The following is a 23,416-nucleotide window of genomic DNA, read 5'->3' on the forward strand; positions in this document are numbered from 1 at the left end:
ATGACTATAGGCAGTACATTATCAGGGCACACGCAGAAAGGGACAAGGTGGGTACCCTCTTGGCCAGACTAGCTAACCCGGAACTTAGGGGCTGCCCGATCCTCAGCATTGCTAATGCGCAGGGAGAGATGGTGTACTCCCAGGCAGCTGTATTGGACCGCTTCAGGGGTTATTATGAGGACTTGTACCGGAGTCAGTTGGGAGTGGGGGTTCAGGACATCATGGAATACCTGGGGGAGAGGCCGCTTCCGGTCCTGGACGAGGAAGACGCGAAGGACCTGGGTAGCCCAATCACGCTTACGGAAATTCGAGTGGCTATCAAACATATGGCCCGTAACAAGACGCCCGGGGTGGACGGATTGCCAATCGAGTTCTATCAGCACTATGTGGACGCTCTGGCGCCCAGGCTGCTGGTGGTGTATACGGAAGCCTTCGAGAAGGGGGCCTTGCCTGGCTCCATGCGGGAGGCCTTGATAGTACCGCTCCTCAAGCCTGGCCGGGAAGCCGCGGACGTGAGGTCTTATCGCCCGCTGTCCATGCTGACGGTGGACTATAAGATCCTGAGTCGCATCCTGGCCACTAGACTGGCCCCGCACATGACGGGCCTGGTGCACAGGGATCAGGCCGGGTTTATACCCACGAGGAGCACGGCGATGAATATCCGCCGCCTGGTGGGAATAATGGACGCCATCTTGGATGGGGAGGGAGCGCCGGCGGTTCTGTCCGTGGATATCGAGAAGGCCTTCGATAGCTTGGAATGGCCTTTCTTGGATGGAGTGCTGGAGAGGTTTGGCATGGGCGACGGGTTTCGAAGGTGGACGAGGGTCTTATATAACTCGGCGACGGCGAGAGTTCGATTGGGCGGCCTGGTCTCTGCAGCGTATCCGGTGGGCAGGGGAACACGACAGGGATGTTCTCTCTCCCCTCTGTTGTTTGCCCTGGCGATGGAACCCTTGGCGGTCCATGCGAGGTCAGGCGACCAATACGCGGGAATAGTGAGTGGGGGGCAATGGCATCATATATCGCTCTATGCGGATGACCTGCTCCTGTACCTAGCTGACACCTCGGGGGCACTGGCTGGAGCGATGGATCTGTTGTCCCAGCCCCTAGCAGCGACTTGGGTGTGGCATGGGAACCCTCTTGCATCACCTACTTGGGTGTCCGCATTTACCACTCGGCTGCTGACCTTTTGGAGGGTAACATTGGCCGTTGTGTCCGGTCACTGCGGGGTAGCTTGTCTTTCTGGTCGACCCTCCCGCTGACAGTCCTGGGCAGGATAGCACTGTTGAAAATGGTGGCGCTCCCCCGCTTCCTCTATTATTTCCGAACGCTACCTGTCTGGATTCCCCAGGGGGTGTTTAGGGAACTGCGGTCAATGATTACTGGCTTTCTATGGGGGCATGGCCGTCGCAGGATAGCCTTGAGCACGCTACTTCGCCCCAAGCTGGAAGGGGGCATGGCCGTGCCCGACCTTGAGCTGTACTATCTAGCGGCGCAGTTGCAGGTCCTTACGCAGAACGTAGCCAGGGTGTTCCGGGGGCCGGAGGAAGATCGGGATCGGGGGATACAGCGCCACGTGCTGTCATACATCATCATGCAGCAACGGCTCGAGTTACGGGCCCTCACCATGGAGGAGCGGACGCTCCGGCTGTGCTGGCAAAGGAGCCTTCGGAGAGCGAGGGCATCGCGGCCTTATGCCCCGGAGATTCCGATTGGGATGTTGACGGCTTTGCCGCACGGAGGAGATTGGTCCCCGTTGTTGGATTGGGAGGAGGTGGGGTTGCAAGTGGTGGGTGACTTGTACATAGGTGGGGCGTTGGCGCCGTTCGACGTGCTCCGGGACCAGTTCGGACTGCCTGAGGGGGGCTTCCTCCTACACGCGGCAGTAGTGGCTGCCATACAAAAGCACTGGAAAGAGGGGCTCCTGGAACCCACGACGACTATGGCGTGCCAGTATGTGGTGATGGCGGCCGGTACATTCAAAGCTGTGACGTGCCTCCATAATAGGATGCTGACCGAAGGGCTGGAACCACTCCATGGGCTCAAAGCTAAATGGGAGGTGAGCGTTGGTCGGCCCATACCGGATACGGCATGGGGCCATATCCTGCGACGCACGTGGAAAGGCACCAGGAACGCGCGCTTTCAGCAGGTCCATTTCTATGTGCTCCACAGGGCCTACTTAACTCCAGAGAAACTACAGCGGTACTTTCGGGTGCCGGATGCCTGTTGCCCCCGGTGTTCGTCCCCAGGGGCGGACATGGACCACTTGTTTTGGGGGTGTCCACAACTGGGAACCTATTGGGCGGAGGTAGGGGAACTCCTGAATGAAGTGACTGACAGGGAGGTAGACTTCGATATGGCGGCGTGCCTATTGCTCTGGTTCCCGCATACTAAGCGCACCAAGGTGACAAGTAAATTCATAGATCTGGGCCTGATATTGGCACAAAGGGAAATATCGTGGCACTGGAAGTCCAGGGGAGGTCCCTCACTGCGTAGATGGAAGAATGAGTTGCTGCGGTGGTCTGACTGCGAGAGCGTGCTCCGGATGAAGCAAGCAGTAAAGTTGGGGAATGAGAAGGTACTGGATGCGGCGCGTGCATGGGAGTTAGTGGTACAGGCTTTGCGTGATGCTTTGGTTGAGGATGAAGACGGCGAGAACTAAGCCGCTGGACACCGCGGGGCGGACACAGGAGTATGGAACTACGCACTGTAGTGGACCCATCCAGTTCATTAGAGCGAAGCGCACACCTTAGCAGTTGCCGGGGGGGGGGGCTTTGGGGGGGTTAGTTGTAGGGGGGTTTGGGGAGAGCCGGAAGCCATTGGAGGGTTGCGGGTTGAGGCCCTGGAACTACTGGGACAGGGGGTATCGAGTGGTGGATAGACTGATTGGGTGGAACGGCCTGGTACGAAGGCCCGTATAGCCTAGAGCAGGCCCCGGCAGGGGCGATTACATTGATTCCCACGGAGATGGCTGACGGGACTGTTGTTGTGGGTGGGGGGGTGAAAGCAGATACGCAAAACGACCTTCCGCCAGGGTCCCAATGGGACGTACACTGTGCTGTGTTCCTTTCGAGCGATGTAATATGCCGCCCGGCCTCCGGGATGCGGGCTGAATGGCTGTGTACGACTGTGAACTGTCATTGGACGGGGGGAGCCCACAAGTGTACTGGCTGTTTAATTTTATCCTGTGGTTTATAACTCTGCAATAAAAATATAATTAAAAAAAAAAAAAAGGTATATGAAAAGATGGGGGTTAGAAGGGCAGAATGCAAGTCCTGATTAAAACATTGGATTTCTGCAGTGGAAAAACAAAATTAAATCTAATTTCTTTCTGGGCACAGTGGACGTATTATTTAAAATGTAATGAGTCGTTATTCAGTGTATTTTAAGAAGAAAAATAGTCCTCCGTGCTTTGCTATGCAAGCACGCCAGAGGAGGCCGAATAATGCGTCAGACGGCGAATAGCATTTGGCGAGAGAGTGTTACTCCTCTGGGTGGAGCCAAGGCCCACTCTTGTATATTTTAAAGAATTGGTAACAAGGTCTTGAAGGCCCCTGCACTGTCAAGCCAGACTTAAAAAGACCAAGGACCGAGGCATGCCATGGACCCATGACAGATCCGTTAGCCTTTTTTAGTTCCTTAATGACAGATCACCTAAACAATGGTCTGTCTTTGGAAAACAATATAACAATGTACCTGGCGCATGCACTGAGAGATTTCTCACAGTCTTTTGGAGATCCCCATGGTGGGCAGAGCAGCCATCAACATAGAAAAGGATTGTAAGAATGCTGCCATAGGGGTCACTCTAAGTAGGGCAGCAATTGCAGAGCCATTTCGACCAGTGGCTGCACAGGCCAGTGGCTTTCAAAACAGCAGTTGCTCTGCATTTAGAGAACCCTCCCCCCCCCCCCCCCCCCCCCACTCACACACACACTCTTAATGAGGCAGGAGATGTGAGAGGTTGGCAAAGACGTCAGCCACCAATTATTGGCAGCTGTCCTGTTGCTGACCATCACTAAATGAGGGCATTAATCTGTCAGTAGAACTATGTTTCCATGGACTCCAGCACGCTGAGCAATGTTCCATTGAAGATTAGAATGGAAGAAAGCTGTCTAAAAGTCATAACGTTGATGAAAACTAAATTATTCTGTAGACCTTTCAGCCTCCTTTAGGTTGCACCTAGGTACTCTGTAACTGCATGTAGAACACATTTGACAAAACCTAGGAAATATAACAAGAAACCAAGACGACAACTAATCAGCTCCCAAAAGGTTAGGTGTTTGGAGCTGCCGTTAACAAATCTGACTCTCTGCTACCCAGAGAAATCTGCCTCAGCGCCTGACTTGGGGAAACTCTTTTACAACTAGTCCAGGATCCTGCTCTACCACCAGAAGTCTGTAGCGTCTCAAAACAGCTTGCCTCTTATTCATGCCTCCGTTTGCCTACCTGTTTTTACTGCCCCTGGGCATAAAGGATGCCCAGCCTAAGCCTTCATAAAGAAACCGCCCTTCCAAGTTGAGAGAAAGGAGCACCAAAGGGCTTCTGGAAAAGTATTCACTACATCATGGGCAGCAGACCTCATAAATGCAAACAAAAGAGGTCCTCGGCATGCTCTTGCTTTACCATTTGTAGCATGGATGAAGATAAAAAAAAATCCTCCGTGCTTGAGGTGCAAAGTTCGGCAATCAAAGGCAATCTCGTTGATAAAATAAAGAATGTAATGCCTAAGCCCAGTTCATGAAAGTAAAGCTTTATTAACTCGGTACTAAGAAAAGAAAATCAGTTAAGAGAAAATGACAAAAGATGGTTCAAACTTTTAGATGCATATTGATGGAAGGATTCATCAACATGACAGCCCAAGACAACGTTCCTGTAAGAAACAGTTAAAAAGTGACAAAATAAAAAAAAATGTTGTGATGGGTCATTTCATCAGAAACTTGATACAAGTGTGACTAACTCACAAATACAAGCAGTCAGACTGGCCTGAGAGCCGTGATCCGGAAGGCCTCCATGCTGAATTATTTAAGGAGTGTAATTTTGTGTCCTCTTTGGAGAATAGGAGCACCCATAAACATAAACTTTTTGTTTCTACACCACAAAGTATTTATTCTGGGAGTTGGGCATGCCCATGTAAGTTAACACTGGGATATGGAAGGAATAATCAGAATCACATAGATTACCCCAAAATTGTTTCTTGGACATGCCATGTAGTGCTCATTCTTACTGAAGAACAAAAGTTACTTACCTATAATCTGTGGTTCTCCAGCATTGGTATCTTCCATAGATTCACATGCCTGAATCATTCCCCGTCGTCGGAGTCCCACGGTACATAAAAAAGCATTAATTATGCACATAATAACCATAACATAGGTAACATAGAACCAGGAAGTAAAGTAGCCAGGAACTACAAGGAAAACAACTTCCACATTTATGACTTGTCCAAGTCATTATATACAGTCCAAACTGCATCCAATCAGGTGACAGCATCCTTCAGAATGATCTCCTCAGAGGCTCAGGCGCTCAGATTTTCTCACACAAGAGTGAACCAAGTGAAAAGAGTATAGACCAGCCTCTGAGGGAAGGTGGGTGGGTTGCATGAGAATCTATGAAAGATACCAATACTGGAGAACCACAGATTACAGCTAAGTAACTATTGTTCTTCTCCAGTATTGGGGTATCTTTCATAGATTCGCATGCCTGAATCAGAGTAGAAAGCAGTATATCCACAATAATGCTCGTACTGGAAGCTTCCAAACAATAGTACTTGGTAAAAGTGTGTCTGTTGGACCATGTTGAAGCTCTGCAGATTTGATGAAGAGGCACACCAGCAAAAAGAGCAGTAGAGGAGGAGGTTGCTCTTGTAGAATGTGCCTTCGGAGTTGTTTGCAATAGTCTTCTTGCTTGCTGATGGCAGAAACAAATTGCAGAAAGAATCCAACAAGCTATGGTTTGTTTTGATATTGGGTAGGGCTTTCTATGTATTCTTTATTAGCGTCCTCAGTACATGCTTGTTGCCCCCGACCTCTCGCTCCGAGGTCCTGCTGCCAACTGACTCCTGGTCCCCTCCCCTGACCGGATGTGGTGTCCGGTATCGCTGGTCCCCACCCTGTGCCCCAGGTTCCTGGTGTCATTCTCACGGCACAACATCTCCCCCTTTGTTGTGAACAAAAAAAGAGATGGAGAGAGAGAGAGAGAGAGATAGATATGTGCGAAACAAGCTCTCTCCTTCCTTCATGTGCTTGTCCACCTATTGTCTCTCTTAACATCTCCGCAATCAGTCTCTTTGTCTTCTTGCACTCTCTTCTTGGTCGTTGTTCTCTGACGTCAGTTGATGATGCTGTTGTTGCAGTGTCTTCACTCTGTTCTTGCTTTGGGGTCTCTTCTTCCTTTATTTTTAGTTCTCTGAAGTGGGAGCTGTTTCTCGTAGTGTGCTATCTTCCCGCTGATGCTGTGATCATAGCCCCCTTTACTTCAGTCACTTTCAGAGATTCCTTTGTGAATGCGCTGTCCGACATTTTTACTTGTCTCTGTCTCACTAGCACAGTGTCTCCTTCTTTAATAGTTGTGCCTGTCGCGTGTCTTCTTTGGTCAGCATATGCCTTCATGTTCGCCTTCTGGTCCTTGTCTCTTGTCGCGATGTCCTTTTGTTCTGTTTGCTCTGCCTCCTTTAGCTGTGGCAGTCTTGTTCTGCTTGAGCGCCCTAGTACCAGTTCTGCAGGGCATTTTCCCGTGGAGCTGTGAGGTATGTTGCAATAGTCTCTTAGCACCTGACATAGGGCCTGCCCATTTGATATTTGCATCAGCTTTGCTCTCTGTATCGCCTTCTTGATTGTTCCCATGAACCGTTCAGCCATGCCGTTTGCCTGCGGCCACAGTGGCTTTATTCTTCGGTCATTTATTCCCAGGTACGCCATGAATTTCTTGAAGTCCTCGCCAGAAAATGGCAGGCCATTGTCTGTCTTTAGTGTCTGCAGTGAGCCCCACGCAGCAAATACATCATATAGCACAGGCAGGGTCGCGTTTGCTGACGTTGATGTTACTGGTCTCACTGTTGGGAATCTTGAATATTCATCTATGATCACCAGCAGATAACTTCCTGTTTCTAACGGCCCATAGAAGTCTGCTGCCAGTTCTGTCCACACCGCTTTCGGTAGTGGAGACATTTGCAGTGGTTCGGGCTTCGATGACGGTCCTGTTATTTGACAGATGTTGCAGCGCATTACCGTTTCTTCCACCATGTTGTCTAGTCCTGGAAACCATACTTTTTCCCGCAGCATCTTCTTTGTTGCTACAATTCCTTGGTGTGATTCATGTGCCAATTCCACAGTCCTTTTTCTCAGTGTCCTGGGCATCACTATCCGTGTATCTCTCATCATTATTCCGTTTCAGCATTCCGATAGTTCTTCATGTACCCTTTTGAAAGCTAACAGTTCTTCTTTTTCTACCCCTTGTTCTACATGGCTGTTGCTGTTTACATGTCTCCATATTTGCTGTTTAGTGATCTTCATCAATTCTTTCATGGTGCGATCTCGTTTTGTCTCCTCTTGCAGTTCTTCCAATGTGATTGTTGTTGGGGTGCTTAGTTTCAGTGCAAAGTTGAGGTATTCCTCTTCCATCGTTGTTGCTTGTGATGCCTGTGGCAGAGGGTGCTGCGACACATAGTCAGCTGGGTTGTGCTCTTTTCCTGGCTTGTGAATGATCTTAAAGTTGTAGTCCATGAGCCGGATCCCCCATCGTTCTATCCTGGGCGGTATTTTTGCATTTGGGTTTCCATAGATCGTCGTGAGTGCCTGGTGGTCTGTTATTATTGTAAATGGCTTCCCATAGATGAACATATGGTAGTGTTCGCAGGCCCACACTACTGCCAGGCTTTCTTTTTCCGGTTGCGAGTATCCTTTTTCCACTTCTGACAAGCTCTTGCTTCCGTATGCCACTATTTGCCTTGGGGAGTCCCTCCCTTGTTGATGCTGCACCAGTATTGCTCCTAGTCCCACTGGGCTGGCGTCTACTGTTAACTCGGTGCATAGTCTCGGGTCAAAATAGGCCAGATGATCCACTGCTGTGACTGCTTGTCGCATTTCTTCAAATGCTTTGCTGCATTCGGCAGTCCACAGGAAACTTTGTCCTTGTTTTGTCAGCTCTCTTAGTGGTGCGCTTACAGTGGCAAAATCTCTGATGTATCTTGCGCAGTAGCTTGCTAGGCCAAGAAATGACCTTACTTCCGCTACATCCGTTGGTTGTTTTGCCTTTTTTAGAGTTTCCACCTTGCTGTGGTCCAGCCGCATTCCTTTCCTGGAAAAGATGTGGCCGAAGAAGATCAGTTCATTTCGCCTTAGCTCGCACTTGTCTTCATTCAGTGTTAAGCTAGATTGCTCCAGGTGTGAGCACACTTCTCTTAGAGCTTTGTCATGCACTTCATCTGACTTTCCGAATACTAGAATGTCATCGCTGTAATTTAGACTGTTCTTCACTGGCCTTATTATCTGTCTTATTGTTTCTTGAAATATCTCTGCTGCTGATGAGATTCCAAAGCTCAAACGTTTGTACCTAAACAGACCTAGGTGAGTGGAGAACGTTGTTATATATCGAGACTGAGGATCCAGTTCCAGTTGGTGGTATCCTTTACATAGGTCCAGTTTGGAAAAACGCCTTGTGCCTGTGAGACAGCTGATCATGCCGTCCAAGTGTGGTCCAGGATGCCGTTCACGTTCAATGGCCTTGTTCGGTATCCTCATGTCTACACATATTCTTATCTTCGAGGTGCTTTTCTTTGGAACAGCCACAATTGGCGATACCCAGGGCGTCGGTCCTTCAGCTGGTTCTATTATGTCTTGTTTTAGTAGGGTTTCTATCTCTTCGGCTACCTGTGGCTGCAGATGTATTGGCACTCTTCTGTGGTGCTGTGCGACTGGCCTCACTGTCTCGTCAATGTGCAGTGTTATTTGTTGGTCTTTCAGCTTTCCTAGCCCTCTTAGTAGTTTGGGGTATTCCTTCAGAATGTTTTTCTTTTCTGACATGTTGTATGTCATTGCCATGAGACCCATCACTTGAGCCGTGACGTTGCTCAGCAGGCATGGTGCCGGGATGTCTCCTTTCAGTACATTTATCTCTTCAGTTGTTTTTTGATCTTTGTATGTCAGCTCTTCTTTGAATTTTCCCATGTTAGTTACTGGTCTTTTGGCCCACCACGTGAATACTCTGACTCGAGATGGTTTTAAAATCGGCTTTACTTCCATCTTGTCATATTCAGAGACGCACATGATGTTGCACGTTGCACTACTATCCAGGACAAATTCTGCTTCGTGTGGCCCGACCTTGATGTTGACTGACTCTGTTTTCTTTATTTTCTTCTTGTCTATCAGGCATATTCTTTCATCATCATCTTCCTCGTCTGTTTCTGACTCTGCAGTCATGAGGTCCAGTCGTTCCGTTTTTTCTTCTTCTTCCTCTTCTTCAGATTCTACTGATGAGCTTCTTGCCCCTGTCTCAACATGTCTAATGTGTCTGTTTGTTGGCATTCTTGCTCGACCTGGCCTTCCTTGGTCATTTCTGAATTGTCTCCCTTGGCATACACTGGCATAGTGATCTCTCCCATTGCACTTTCTGCAGATCTGGCCGAAAGCCGGGCATGGTCCTCTGTGCGGGAACTCTAGCCCGCACCTGTAGCAAGTTCCTTCTGTCTGTTTTTTCGCCGTCTGGTCATTTTTGTCTTTTTCCCAGCCTCCTGAGTGGTTGTTCGTCATCCGCTGAATCTGTTCTGTGCCTCGTCCTTTGCCTCGTTCCATTTCGTTGGCATGTGCGGACACCCTCGCTTCAGCTCTCCCTAGTGCCAGAATGTTTTCTAGTGAGATCGGTTCTTTTAAGATCCTTGTGCGAAATGTGATGTCATGACAGCCTTCAATGATGCGCAACCTTATTGCCTGTTCATTGTCAAATTTGTCAAAAGCGCAATGAGTCACCAGCTTCCGCAACCTGGTTGCGAAATCATCCAGAGATTCTTCTGCTTGAATGCGATCATGAAGGTGTATCGTTCAAAGTCAACGTTTCGCTGCGGATCAAATTTATCCGTTAGGCACTTCTTTAGCTGATCGTAGGTGGCAATCTCTTCTTTCGGCAGAGTTACCATGAGGTCCTCCACTTCATCTCCTACTAAGTTTATAATTAGGCCTTTCCTCTTTGCTTCCGTTACATCCGTCGCTTCCGCATAGTTTTCAAATCGTCTTATCCACTTTTCCCATCTAATTCCTGTTTGTGGTTCAGCAAGGCTGAATGGTAATGGTCTTCTGTATTGGCACTTGGCTTTGGTTCTGCCATTTCTCCTTTCTTCCTTCTTTTATGGCTTGTCTTTCTTATCTATCTTCTCTTTTTTTTTTTTAGTTTGCCCAGTAATTTCTTTTGTGTTCCCTTTGTTTTTGTCTTATTATCACTTTATTTCCTTTATTCTGACTATTTCTTGTCTTTGCCTGTGCTTGTTTCCTCTTTTCCCTTGAAATCGGCGTTTTTTGACTATTTTCGTGTCTTTCCTGACCGTAAGATGGCCGCAGAGAGTCTTGCGAGACTTCGCAGCCAATCGCATTGTTGCCTGACCTCAAAAGGGCCGCCTGCACGATGCTGCTCGCTGATTGGCCCTCGCGCCTGATCTCAAAATGGCCGCCGAGACTCTCGCGTGAGCTCGGGCCACTTCTTTAAACTTCGTGCTGTTCTGCCCGGCGCTTACCGGCACAATCAGTCTTCACTCGCGGCGGTCGCTGCTCTTCTTTGTTGGCACATTGGCAGTCTGCTTCTGGCCACAATGCGATCCAGGGTGGGCTCCTGGTATGAAATTGCTGTTTTTCTTCCGATGAGCACGCAGATGGGTGCGTCGCTTCGTCACCAGATGTCGTGTCCCCTGACCTCAGGAAACACAGGAGACGGTGTGCTTTCTATGTATTCTTTATTAGCGTCCTCAGTACATGCTTGTTGCCCCCGACCTCTCGCTCCGAGGTCCTGCTGCCAACTGACCCCTGGTCCCCTCCCCTGACCGGATGTGGTGTCCGGTATCGCTGGTCCCCACCCTGTGCCCCAAGGTCCTAGTGTCATTCTCACGGCACAACAGTATCCCTAACATATTCCTCCATAGGCCACAAACAGTTGGTTGGATTTACGGATCGTAGAAGTCCGTTGTAAATAGAATTTGAGACATCTCATGATGTCAAGGGTATGCAAAGTCTTTTCCGCAGTTGATTGAGGATTAGGAAAGAAAGTCTTTAAAATGATTGGTTTTTTTAAATGGAAGTCCGAAGGCACTTTAGGCATAAAACTGGGGTTAGTGTGTAGCACTACCAAGTTTGAGGTGAACTGAAGAAAAGGTGGCTTAATAGTGAAAGCTTGAATGTCACTGACTCTCCTAGCTGATGTTAAAGCTAATAGCAGAGACACCTTCCACAACAGAAACTTCAAATCCACTCTATGAATAGGTTCAAAGGGGTGTTGCATAAGTTGTGCAAGCACCACATTAAGATGCCAGGATGGAGGTGGGCGCCGGATAGGAGGAAACATCTGAAACAATCCCTTGAAGAACTGTTGAATGATCCTAGCTGAATAAAGAGAGTTGGAACCATCTTGTCGATATCTTGAAATAGCTGCTAAAAATACCTTTAGAGTAGAATGGGAAAGGCCTGATCTTGCCAATTGCAAAAAGAATGCAAAAACCTGCTCCGGTTTTGCATGAATTGGATGAATATTGGCAGTTTGATACCACATGCAAAATCTCTTCCATTTAAGCCTGTACGTCTTAATAGTGGCAGGTGCTCGAGCATTGGCTAAGACTTCCTTACAATCCGCAGGAATGTTTAAGTGAGTTAATTCAAGGTGTTCAGGCGCTAGGCTGCTAATCTCAGAGATGCGGGGTCCGGGTGTCAAATCCGTCTGTTCTGGATGGACAGGAGGTTCGGTATTGGTCGAAACTGAATGGGATCGCATTCTGAGAGAAGGAGGTGTTCGGGAAACCAGAACTGGCGAGGCCACCTTGGAGCAATGAGAATTAGGCGACAATGCTCTCTTCATTTTCTGGAGAACTCTGGCAACCACGGTATCGGAGGAAAGGCATAAGTATGCATCTGCGGCCAATTAATCGAAAACGCCTTTCCACGTGACCCCTTGTGGGGAAGCCAACTTGCAAAGAATGGGCATTTCCGGTTCTGATTGGTCGCAAACAGGTCTAGATCGGGACAACCCCACTCCTGAAAAATTCGATCCAACGTTGGTTGGTGTAGCTCCCACTCGTGATTGGAAACTGTCGATTTGCTGAGGGAATCCGCCAGGGCATTGGAAACTCCCGGGAACATGGATCGCTGATAGGCTGATCCTGTGTCATATCGCCCAGTCCCAGATTTGTTGGGCTTTTTGAGAGAGCAGGGCAGACCTTGTTTCTCCTTGTTTGTTCAAGTAGTGCATACTTGTTGTGTTGTCTGTCCAAATTAGTACTGAAGCTCCCAGAATGATGGTGCGAAAGGATTTTAGGGCCAGGAAGATGGCTAGCAATTCTAGAAGGTTGATATGCCACAACCGTTTTTGGAGGTTTCACTTGCCGCTGACCCTCAGACCTTGAAGGTGTGCTCCCGACCCTTCGAGGGATGCATCTGTGGTGATGGTAAAACTTGGAGCTCCACTAGGAATGCGCACCCTTTTTCCACGTTCTTTTTGCAAGTCCACCAGAGTAAGGCTTCTCGCATCTGGGGAGTGATGCGAATGAGACCGTCGAATGACCCTGAAATCTGCAACCATTGGTCGTTGAGCTCTTCTTGCAGGGGCCTCATTCTGAGACGGCAGTTGGGTACTAAAGGGATGCAGGAAGAAATCATCCCCAAAAAAGACTTTAACTGCAGAACTGAAACGCACCTTTTAGATCGCAATAGGTGGGCAAGTTTGCAAATCTTTTGTTGTCTTTCGTTTGAGACAAATGCTTGTATCAGTTGTGTGTCTAACGTTGCTCCTAAGAACATCTTTCTTTGCGATTGGACAAGATGAGACTTGTGGAGATTGATGGAGAGACCCAGAGATTCGAAGAGGGACAAACATCTCTGAATGTGGGCGCTTGCGACTGTGAAAGAATTCGCCTTGATAAGGCAGTCATCTAGGTACGGAAACATTTGGATCCCTTCCAGACAAAGGTGTGCGGCCACTGGTGCTAGAACCTTGGTAAACACACAGGGTGCTGAACGTAGTCCGAAAGGAAGGACTTTGAACTGGAAGTCCCTGCCAGCCACTCTGAACCATAAGAATTTTCTGTGTCTGGGTAGAATTGGCACATGGCAATATGAATCCTGGAGTTCGAGGGTGGCCATGGGATCCCCCGCAGAAAGGAGTTTAAGGATTTCTTGAAGCATTAACATCCGGAAGGATAACTTCTTTAAGTATTTGTTGAGGGAGCGAAGATCGAGAATGGGCCGCCATTCTCCTGATTTTTTCATTATCAGGAAAAATCTTGAATAAAATCCCGCTCCTCTTTGCAATTGAAGGACCATTTTGATTGCTCCCTTTCGAATCATCAAATTTATTTGGGAAAAAGCTACTTGAGATGAGCTGGAGGTGGGCCTTTTAGGAGGAGAGTTTTGAGGAATCTTTATGAACTCTAGAACATGGCCTCTGGCCACAATGTCCAGGATCCACTTGTTTGATGTTATAGCGGACCAGTTCGAGTAAAATTGTGAGATCCTTCCTCCAACTTTTACAGGGGGTAGGCGGTAGAAGAGGTGGCAGGTGGCGGTTCTCACTGTTTTTTAGATGAATCCCGTCCGCTGTAGGAGGGCTTCCTTTTATTCTGATAATAGAGGTATTTAGTAGTCCGTAAGACTGTAGTAGTTGAGGCTGGTATCGTTCGTTACTTTGAAAGAACTGGTATGACCTTTGCTGGTTATAGCCTCCTCGATTAGAAAAGGAACCACGTCCCTTAGCGCCCCGAAAGGGCTGCTTTCAAAACTGAAGAGTACAGAGAGATCGTGCTGTCTCAGTATCTTTTTTAATGGTCTGAAGGGCCTCTTCCACATGTTGGCCAAATAGTGATTCATAACAAAATAGGGTAGGGGGGGCCTACAGGGAGTTTAAAGACCTAGCAGTGACATGTTCCCTTACAGACTAGAAGTACAAATTATTTCACTGGGTCTAAACAAAAATGTGGTACTACTAACAGTATGTGAGTGTACTTACATCTATGTGTTTGTAAGATTAGGTAGGCACCTTGTGAGCCTTAACAGGGTACCCATCAGTCACCACTCGGAACCACCCTTCATCATTTGGGATTCCTCTATAGCCATTTGTTAGGAACAGCACAGTAGAGGGGATGTTGAACCTCTGATGTTACTAATGCCGTCCTGTATGGTCTGGGTCTCACAGGCTATTTTGAAGCTGGAAACAAGAGTGAAAGTGACTGAATGTGCACTGCATGTGGTGAGAGTGAAAAGTGAAACTAAAATTGGGTGAGAGGGCAAAAAAATGTCTTTATTCCATGTTATGCCTACTCCTCCAATGTTAAAAAGCAGTGGGGTAAATTAAACAAATATTCACCCAGATGTATTGGTCAACATGTTTCTGCAATTAGTGGACCACAGAGTCCGTTGCATTCATCAGGACCTATCTTAAACTGAAGCTACTGCAATAATGTGGAGTAATAAAAAAGTGACTACAAATATTAATCTGCGACCTTAGTGGAGATCACCTGGATCCTTTAGGTGTCATCTGATTCCGCAGTTGTTGTATGTCACTGGTGAGAAAACAAACATAACAGAAAGTAGTAACCACATTGATTTGCGTGCAGTTAGAATGTGATGACTACATTTATAACTATATACCAAATTCCTTTTTCAAAGAAGTCTTTTTTAGGTTTATTAGTTTATCTATCACATAAAGACATCTAATGATCTTTTATGGCAGATTACTTTATCTTACCATTGTGGACAAAGTGGAAGGCTGCGCCTCGCCTGGCAACGGCTCAGGATACGAGGGAAGCACCGCTCTAAAAAGGGGAAAGGAAGCAAAGAACAGGGGATGTCATTGCTCCTTTTGTTTGTCCGATAATGGGGCAAAAGGCAGAACCAAGGCTTTATCAAGTTATTTTAGAAATGAATGACAACTAACCGCTGCGTCCGTGTGCCCTGTGCAGCATAATGCTGTTGGTGATTTGTTAAATACTACACACAAAGAGCGCCATCGCGTCCTGCACGACTGGCTTACAGTCGGCGAGTAAACACTCATTATGAGCGTCTGTCGGTAAGGCACGGTCAAAGCGCAATGGTCAAGCAAAGCTACACAGAGTCAGCAGTCAAAAGTTAATGGTTGCCGTTCAGTCGTAATGCTCACCTGTCCGTCGGTACCTCGCCTCCTTCCTCTGAGCCGATGGGGAGGTAGCGAGGTACCGCGGGCTCTCTGGTTAAAAGCACCACAGCGATTGGTCCGGTGACGATCACATGGTGTCAACGGACCAATCGGCACGCATCTACTGTCTTAGTCTAGGTAAGACAGTGCGCGCGCCGTGATTGGCTGGCAGGGAGTCACATGGTCCGACACTATATCGAGTTCTTCTATTGGTCAAGCCCTCGTTTCTATGAGAACATGGGTTAAACATAAACAAATGCTGTTTATCATTGTTATGTTGGAACAAGAGTGGTTTTACCATGGTAATAACTAGAGGCTGCGAGTCTTGTTAGCACACAGAGACAAGGGGACAGTTATCTCGTCGTGTAAATAAAACGATCACTTAGGTATTTTATAAGATGTTTAAGTCGGATTTAGCTATGATGTACCATTGTCTGGCATAACGTTCTATGGCTGCAGTCACAGATCTATCTAGGATGTATGGATTGAACTATAGGAGTATTCAATGAAATCTTATATGGCCCGTGGTTCAACCGAGTTGGTTGAACCACGGGCCATTGGTTGATTCCCCATCAAGCGGCATATTAATAATCTTTGCCTGAACTTCCTGGCGAAAAGATGTCAACTTTAGCCAGCCTTGTCTTCGCAGTACTGCGGCATCCGCTAATTGCCTAAATCCAGTAGATGCGCCATCCACGGCCGAATCTATGATCTCAGCAGAGATACGCTCTCCTTCCTGTAGGATCTTTAAAGCTTCAGATTTTTATGGTTCCGGAAACATGTCGACATAGGGAGAAATGTCCGACCACGTCTGTCTGTTGTACCGACCTAATATGGCCAGTGAATTAGCACCACGGACGGTCGTCGCTGCCATGGTGGAAACCTTTCTTCCAATAGCGTCCAATCATCTGCCATCCCGATCCGGAGGACTTGTGACCGAAGAGGAGGGGTTTGTAGCTCATCGTTGTGCCACTTGAACAATAATAGAGTCAGCTTTTGGTTGACTTATGAGGCATGCAGGTGAGTTATCTGGCGCCTTATATTTTTTGTCGAGATGAGGCAGGACCGCAGGAATGGAAGCAGGAGGTTTCATTACCTTCAATCCCTCTTTTCAAATGATAGGGATAGTCCGTACTTGCTTTCTTGGCTGATCTTTAAAGTAGTATAGGAAGCACTCATCCTTCTTTGTTTCCATAGGCAGAAGGAACCTTTGTATTGCCCTTTCCATAAGGAGATGAAAGCCTCTGATATCAACTGGAGGAGAATCGATGGGAGCTGGAGTTGAAGGAGACGAAGTTTGTATCTGGTAATCGTTCCACTCCGTCAGAAGTGATCTGTCATCCAACTCTCCTTCCTCCCTATCATCGTCCGAGGTGTGAGCATCATGGGTATGATGAGAAGCCACTGGAGAAGGTGGAATGGACTCAGCCGATTCAGATGGAGAAAAACTGCGATAATAATCGTCGAACATGTATTGTAGATTGTTTAGCAGAGCTAAAGGCATATGTGCCATAGGTATCGCATCTGGAGCTGGAGCTACAGTCTCTGGGGAAGGATTTTCATCCTGATCCTCCTCATTATCTTTAATAAACAATTCTGCAGGGCTCCTGGTAGTGCGAAATCTGTCATCCTCTTCGGACTCTTCATCATCGTCCCCACAATCCAGTAATTGCTCAGGTAACTCTAGAGGTACCTTAGTAGGGGAAATATGCAGTGGAGAGAGGGCCTCCAATTAAGAACCATGTCTGTGCAGCAAGGAAGATGCTGTTGTTAATGGTGGCGATTGCACAGACGTCATAGACGGTGCAGAGGATGCCGTGGTTGTAGGCGATGACCAAACCTGCAACTCTGTGCAAAATGATAGTTGTAGCGTCGATGAGGGGGCCGTCAATAGAGTCGTCGTCCATTGAGCTGGTGTCAATGAAGTGACCGTCGATGAGGCAGTCTTCGATGATGAGGCAGTCTTCGTTGACGACGAGGTAGTCTTCGACGACAAGGTGGCCGTTGACAAAGCAATCGTCAACAAGAGCTTTCTAACCTTTGTCATCGACGGGACTCGGGGATAGATATAATTTCCTTCGTTGACGAAATTGGCTTCACGGAGACGGAGACCAGCGTCGACGGAGATGAAGACAACGACAGGATCATCTGTGGTCTCGGCGAAGAGAAGGTGACAGTCGACGTTGAAGTAGCGTCAATGGTGATTTTCGTCGACAAAGTAGTCGTCAATGACGGGACCTTTCTCTGAGGTAAATCCTTCTCAGGAAGTCGTTTTGAAGCCAGAGACTTCACAGTTTTTCTCGGGGGCGTAGTAGGCAGAGGCTTACTCTTAGAAGGAGGAGGAGCCTTTTTTGAGGCGGAAGGTAATTCAGCACCTTTAGAGGGTGGCTGTTTTATTGACACCTTAGCCCCGGGAGAAGACAGATCCTCCTCAGCAATCCTCTTCCTAGAGGCCATAGTTGAGCCAAAGGCAACACTTCCCAAATCAGATAAGGGGTTGTCTTGATCTTTAATTTTCTGTAGCCACAGAAGTAAACGCCCTTTTCTGTCTTTGAGAGTTTTCTGAGGGAAGGTCCTACATATTTTTTATTATGTTTCTTATATAGCGCCAGAATCGACCCCCGAAGGGGTATCTCCGCGCTTGCCTTGGGAACCCGTCCTGGCTTTTCCCTGTGAGATAGCCCCTACAGGGCATCCCCAAGGTGAAAGCCAGGCATCCCGCCGCGGGGGGGGGGGGCGTTGTGGAGATTAAGCAAGCTTAATGCCCAGAGTTGCAGAGTGTGAACCCATGATTAGGTCAGGCACCGAAGCGAGAATTATTGAGTCCATGGACATTTAAGCTCAAGACCCTGCCGCGTCGGGAATCGAACCCTGGTCCCGGGTCTGACCTCTGCTTCAGGGTCTGCCTGCTCTAACCAGTGAGCCACACTTCTCCACTTTTCAGTCTCTCACCTGGTGATCAGGATACAGGCAATAAATGCACTTCTTGTGGAGATCCTCTGAAAACAGCCGGAGCTTCCCACAAGACTCACAAGGTCTAAAGAGAGATTTTTTAGAAGAAGACATCATGAAATGAAGAAATTCCTGAAGAATTAGAAGAGTACTGAGCAGAGCTCAGGGAGACTCCCTTCACACGACGTGCAGTAGAAAATCTGAGAGCCTAAGCCTCTGAGGAGAACATTCTGGAGGGTGCTGTCGCCTGATTGGCTGTAGTTTGGACTGTATATAATGACTTGGACAAGTCATAAATGTGGAAGTTTTTTTCATTGTACTTCCTGGCTACTTTACTTTCTGGTTCTATGTTACCTATGTTATGGTTATTATGTTCATAATTATTGCTTTTTTATGTACAGTGGGACTCCCACTCCGACAACGGAGAATGATTCAGGCATGTGAATCTATGAAAGATACCCCGATACTGGAGAATATACACTTATGAATGCTTTGTTAATTTATCTTGTAGCGCACAGTATGAAATTTTGCAGTCCGAATATTTGTTTTTAGAGGTACCATCTCCTGACTTGTCCACTTCTTTTCTGGTTTGGGTTGACATTTGTGACTCGGGCCAAGATTAATGCATGCTGAGAGGACCAGGAGCTTGTGGGTGCTCCCGGCTGTTCATGCTACTCCCCCTGCTCTCCATCTCCTCCAGAGGGAGGTGGGGGGGGGGCAAGATGCTTAGATCCTTGTCTGAAGCACCGCCTGGGGAGCCTTGACTATAGTTGGGCTTGAAATGAAGCCCATCTGGCAACATCTGCATATACTGGTTTTCTAGACGCTGACTTACTCCCGGATTGCACCATGGGAAAACACAAAGACCCGACCATCCACACCCACCCCAAAATGGACAAGTTCACTACCCACAATCAGGACACCTCAAGCCCCCTGATGTAGAGCTCACTGAACAAGTGCTCAACAGACTCTACAAATACAGGTAATATCCATCAAGCAATCCAACCCTCATGTGAAGTGGTGGAGATGAAGATCGCAGAAGTGCAGGTTGACGCAACTCCCCTTTACCAGGACCTACGTAATATGGCAAACTGGCTCACCAAGGCTTAAGGTTGGGTTTTAGCACTGGAAGTCAATGTGGCTACCCTCAATTCTATGTCTAACCTCCTCTCCTCTACTAAACAACATAAAACAAAAACAGAAGATGCTTTAAACAGATCCCAGAACAATAATCTCAGATTTGTGGGCTTCCTAGAAGGGTCTAACTCTGCGGACCCAGAGAAATTTCTGGAAAGCCGGATCTAATCCTGGAACCCTGGAGACTCACTTGTGGTCAAAAAAGCCAACATATCATTGGCCCGAAGCCACCTTCGGGTGCTCCCTCATGCTCATTGATTACCCAGATCCTGAACTTCCATGATGCAAAACTCCATGAAGAAAGGAAGATCGTCAATCTTCCATTTCAGTCCTCATGTATTATGATCTTGTCAGACTACACCAAGCTGGAACTGCAAAGATGTAAATCCTTGGATGCAGTCAAGCAAAGTTTGAGAGCAATGAACTTGAAATATATATTGATCTTTCCAGCTACAGTGAAAGTAATACAAAACCCACAGACCCACTTCTCTGACATCCCCGGGGAGGACTGGGACTGAGAAGCAGAAAAGAGGAATCTGTGATCACACTGACAAATGCAGAAACAGCAGGCCGGCTGATGCTTCAAAATCCTCACCCTTGGTCTCAGAGAAATACGCAATCCTGTAGAGGCTGCAGCCAGCTTTGGCAATTCTTGATTAATCTGAAACGGATACAGATCCTCCCCAGACTCACAAGAGTAGGTGACCCTCCGAATCTCCAAACTGTGAGGACCCCACGGAGGCCAGATCTTGAGACAGAGTTAATACACTTTAGTGTAGTAACCAGAGAAATTCACTAGGTTGGCCTGGAGTTCTGAAGAGGACAAAGGATATCAAAACACACTGGTTACTTATCTATCTATACCCTATGCCATTCTATTAATTTCCTGTTGTAGCATTGTTTCACTTTGAATCCCATGAATAAGGAGTTCTACAATTAATGCTCTGTCATGGTTCATATGTTGTCTTGTTCTGCGAGTTGTTTATGCATAACAGATGCTTCTGGGGGGTAGGATGGGGTGGGGAGAGTTGGAGGGATAAGGAAATGTTAAGATTCTTTGTACTGTTCAGATTACCGTCCTGAAACACAGGTTCAACATCCCAAACCATTGCCCAAACACCCAGCTGTACCACTTCCTGTTGGATTCGGCTGCTAGGTGGCCAAAATCTTTGCCATGGGTAAAGGCCCTGGCACTCACGGATCTCTACCTTTCAGTCGCCCATGACTGATATCTCAGTCCTCTAATGGAACATTGATGGTCTACTGGACCATATTAAATGAACAACTGCCCTCCGCTCTGCCAAAAATAGGATGCCAGTGGTTTTCATTCTCCAAGATACCCATTTGCTGGGTACAAGGTACCTTTTCCAGGGCTGCTACGGGCCTTGATAACACTATGTACATACTTTATGGTGACCCTATCCCCAACACCTCTTTAAACCTACCAGAGAGGTATTCTTAACTTATTGCGCCAAGCTGCACATAACTGGCTGAGACAGGAAACCCACACAATATATCCCACTCTGGAAAGGAAAGTGCTTTGTCATTTATCACAGTTGGAGTGGTTCACTAAACGGGATATAATCTGTAGCATCTACATGGGAGATGTCTGGCAGGGGCCATCTATGGAATCATTCCAAGATTTGCAATCCCAATTTGCTCTTTCCAACACTCATTTTCATAAATATTAAAATTATACACATACTTGCATGTCACCAAGCAGCGATACTGAACCTCCCCTTGAACTCAGTCCTCTTGAAGCCAAACTCCTGATAGTATTCCTGGGAAGAAGGGGGATCTCCCAAATATATAAACCATTATGGATCAAAGCGCCAGATAAATTAGTGGCCCTAAAGCAGGAATGGGAAGGCTGAGTGGGTGCTTTGGATGAAGCCGATTTAAGAGATTCTCATGTGGCCCCCGGTCTCTGGCCATCTATTCCCAGTTGAAACGTATTCAACGAAACCACCTACTTACGACATGCCACAAACCTTGGCATCTGTGGCATACCAACAGACTTTCTACAACTGATTGTTTTCAGTGCTCGGCACCAGACAAAGACTTTTACCACATGGTTTGGGCATGCCCAGTAATCACAAAATATTGGAAAGCCACTGAATTGGTGTTGACCCTGGTGTTGTAGAATCCTAGAATCCTGTCCCCTTGAATCAAACGTTTAAGCATCCTGGAGGATCTGGGAAGCCCCCAAAAAGAGCTCACATGGTGGGTCTAGATACAATCTTGGCCAAGAGGGACATTGCGAGCCACTGGAATGCACTGCAGCCACCTGGCATATGAGAGTGGCAAACTAATATTTATTGGTGTGCTAAGCTAGAGGGTCCATTCTATTGAACTAGAGGCTGCCCACACAGCCATTCTAAAACATGGGGCACTGGTGAAACTACTTTAGGCTGATTAATGGATATTGCAGTGATTGATTTATCTTTTTGCACTGTTATATTCCTTTATTGCAGTTTTAATGGATGGAGATGTGTACAAGGGACGGTATTGCTATTTTGTTATGTAACCTTTAAAACAAATAAAATTAGTGTTATCAAAAAAAGACTTCACAACTCTTAACATCTTCTTCCATGGCTAGCAATCAGGGCATGTTTCCTCCGCTTGTATAGCTACCTTTTAAATCCAAGGGGTCTCAACCATCATGTTCAGATTTCAGTCTGGTGTCACTTGATTCCATTCTTTCTTAGCTAAATTCGACTTACTCTGGTTCTCCACTTAATCCATTTTTTGCAAAGATTATTAAGGCACTTGCTTCTGCGGTGAAACCTGTTATAATGCCAATTTGCAATGACTCTGTGACCACAGGCCCCGTTACCACCATCTGAATACTGCATTGGTTATCACTCTATTAAAGAAGGACACCTGGGCTCCTTTGACTATCTCTAATTAGTGGCCAATATCTGTCCCTCCTTTGACAGCTAAAATCGTTATATTGAAAAAAATGCTTTACTTAACACCTACCAGACAGGACCCTAAAGCTTAGCACACCAATAAATTATAGTTTGCACCCTTCTCTGAGCACCAAGACCATGTTACAACTCCAACCAGTCAGGTTTCACCCCTCTTCGACTACTGAGACCATGTTACCGTCCACCTGTAATAAGATCTGGATGATCTAAGATTGAGGGGGCTCAGCTGCCTTCATTTCCCCAGATCTTTCAGCTGCCGTTGACACAGTTTCTCACAATATCCTCTGGGACAGGCTCACTGTTGCAGGTTTGCATGGTAGTGTTTTGGATTGGTTCAAATCTTTCCTCAGTTCTCGCACCCAGACTGTCAATCTGGCATCTTCCATTCTATCAACAAAAAGATGAGTAATGTAAGTAAGGATCTTCCCTGAGCCTCACACTTTTCAATCTGTACATGGCATCTCTTGTTGATTTGATCACCTCTTTTCGATTTCTACTCTGCTCCTATAGCAATGACACTCAAGCCATCTCACACATGGAGGGGGTCAGAATTACAAAGCCTGTCTGAAATCAGTGGTAGGTTGGATGAACGTCAACTCACTTAGACTCAACACCGATAACACTGCGGTTCTAGTTTTTGGCAAGTCTTCCAATTGATCTACTTACTGGTGGCCTCAGTCTTTGGTCACAAGTCTCTCTTCACCTCCAATGCTCGCAATTCAGGAGTAATCATTGATTCCAAACTTTCTTTTGAAGCTCCTATCAACAAACTTGCTGCCACCTTTTTTCATGATGAAGGTCCTTAGGAAAATGATGCCATTCATTCTCAGCTCTTCTAAGAAAACTCTAGTTCAATCCCTAATTAGATGCAGATTGAATTACTGCAATTTCTTGTTTGTGGGTCTTTCCTAGAATCTCATTTACAGGCTGCAGCTTATACAGAATGCAGAGGCTAGGCTTATTTTAGGTCTTCCTAAATCTGGCAGGATTTCTGGTCATCTTTCCAGTCTTTACTGGATTCAGTTCACAAGAGGTACGTTTTAAGA

The sequence above is a fragment of the Lissotriton vulgaris genome, chromosome 12 (assembly GCF_964263255.1).
Source record: "Lissotriton vulgaris chromosome 12, aLisVul1.2, whole genome shotgun sequence".
NCBI lineage: Eukaryota > Metazoa > Chordata > Amphibia > Caudata > Salamandridae > Lissotriton > Lissotriton vulgaris.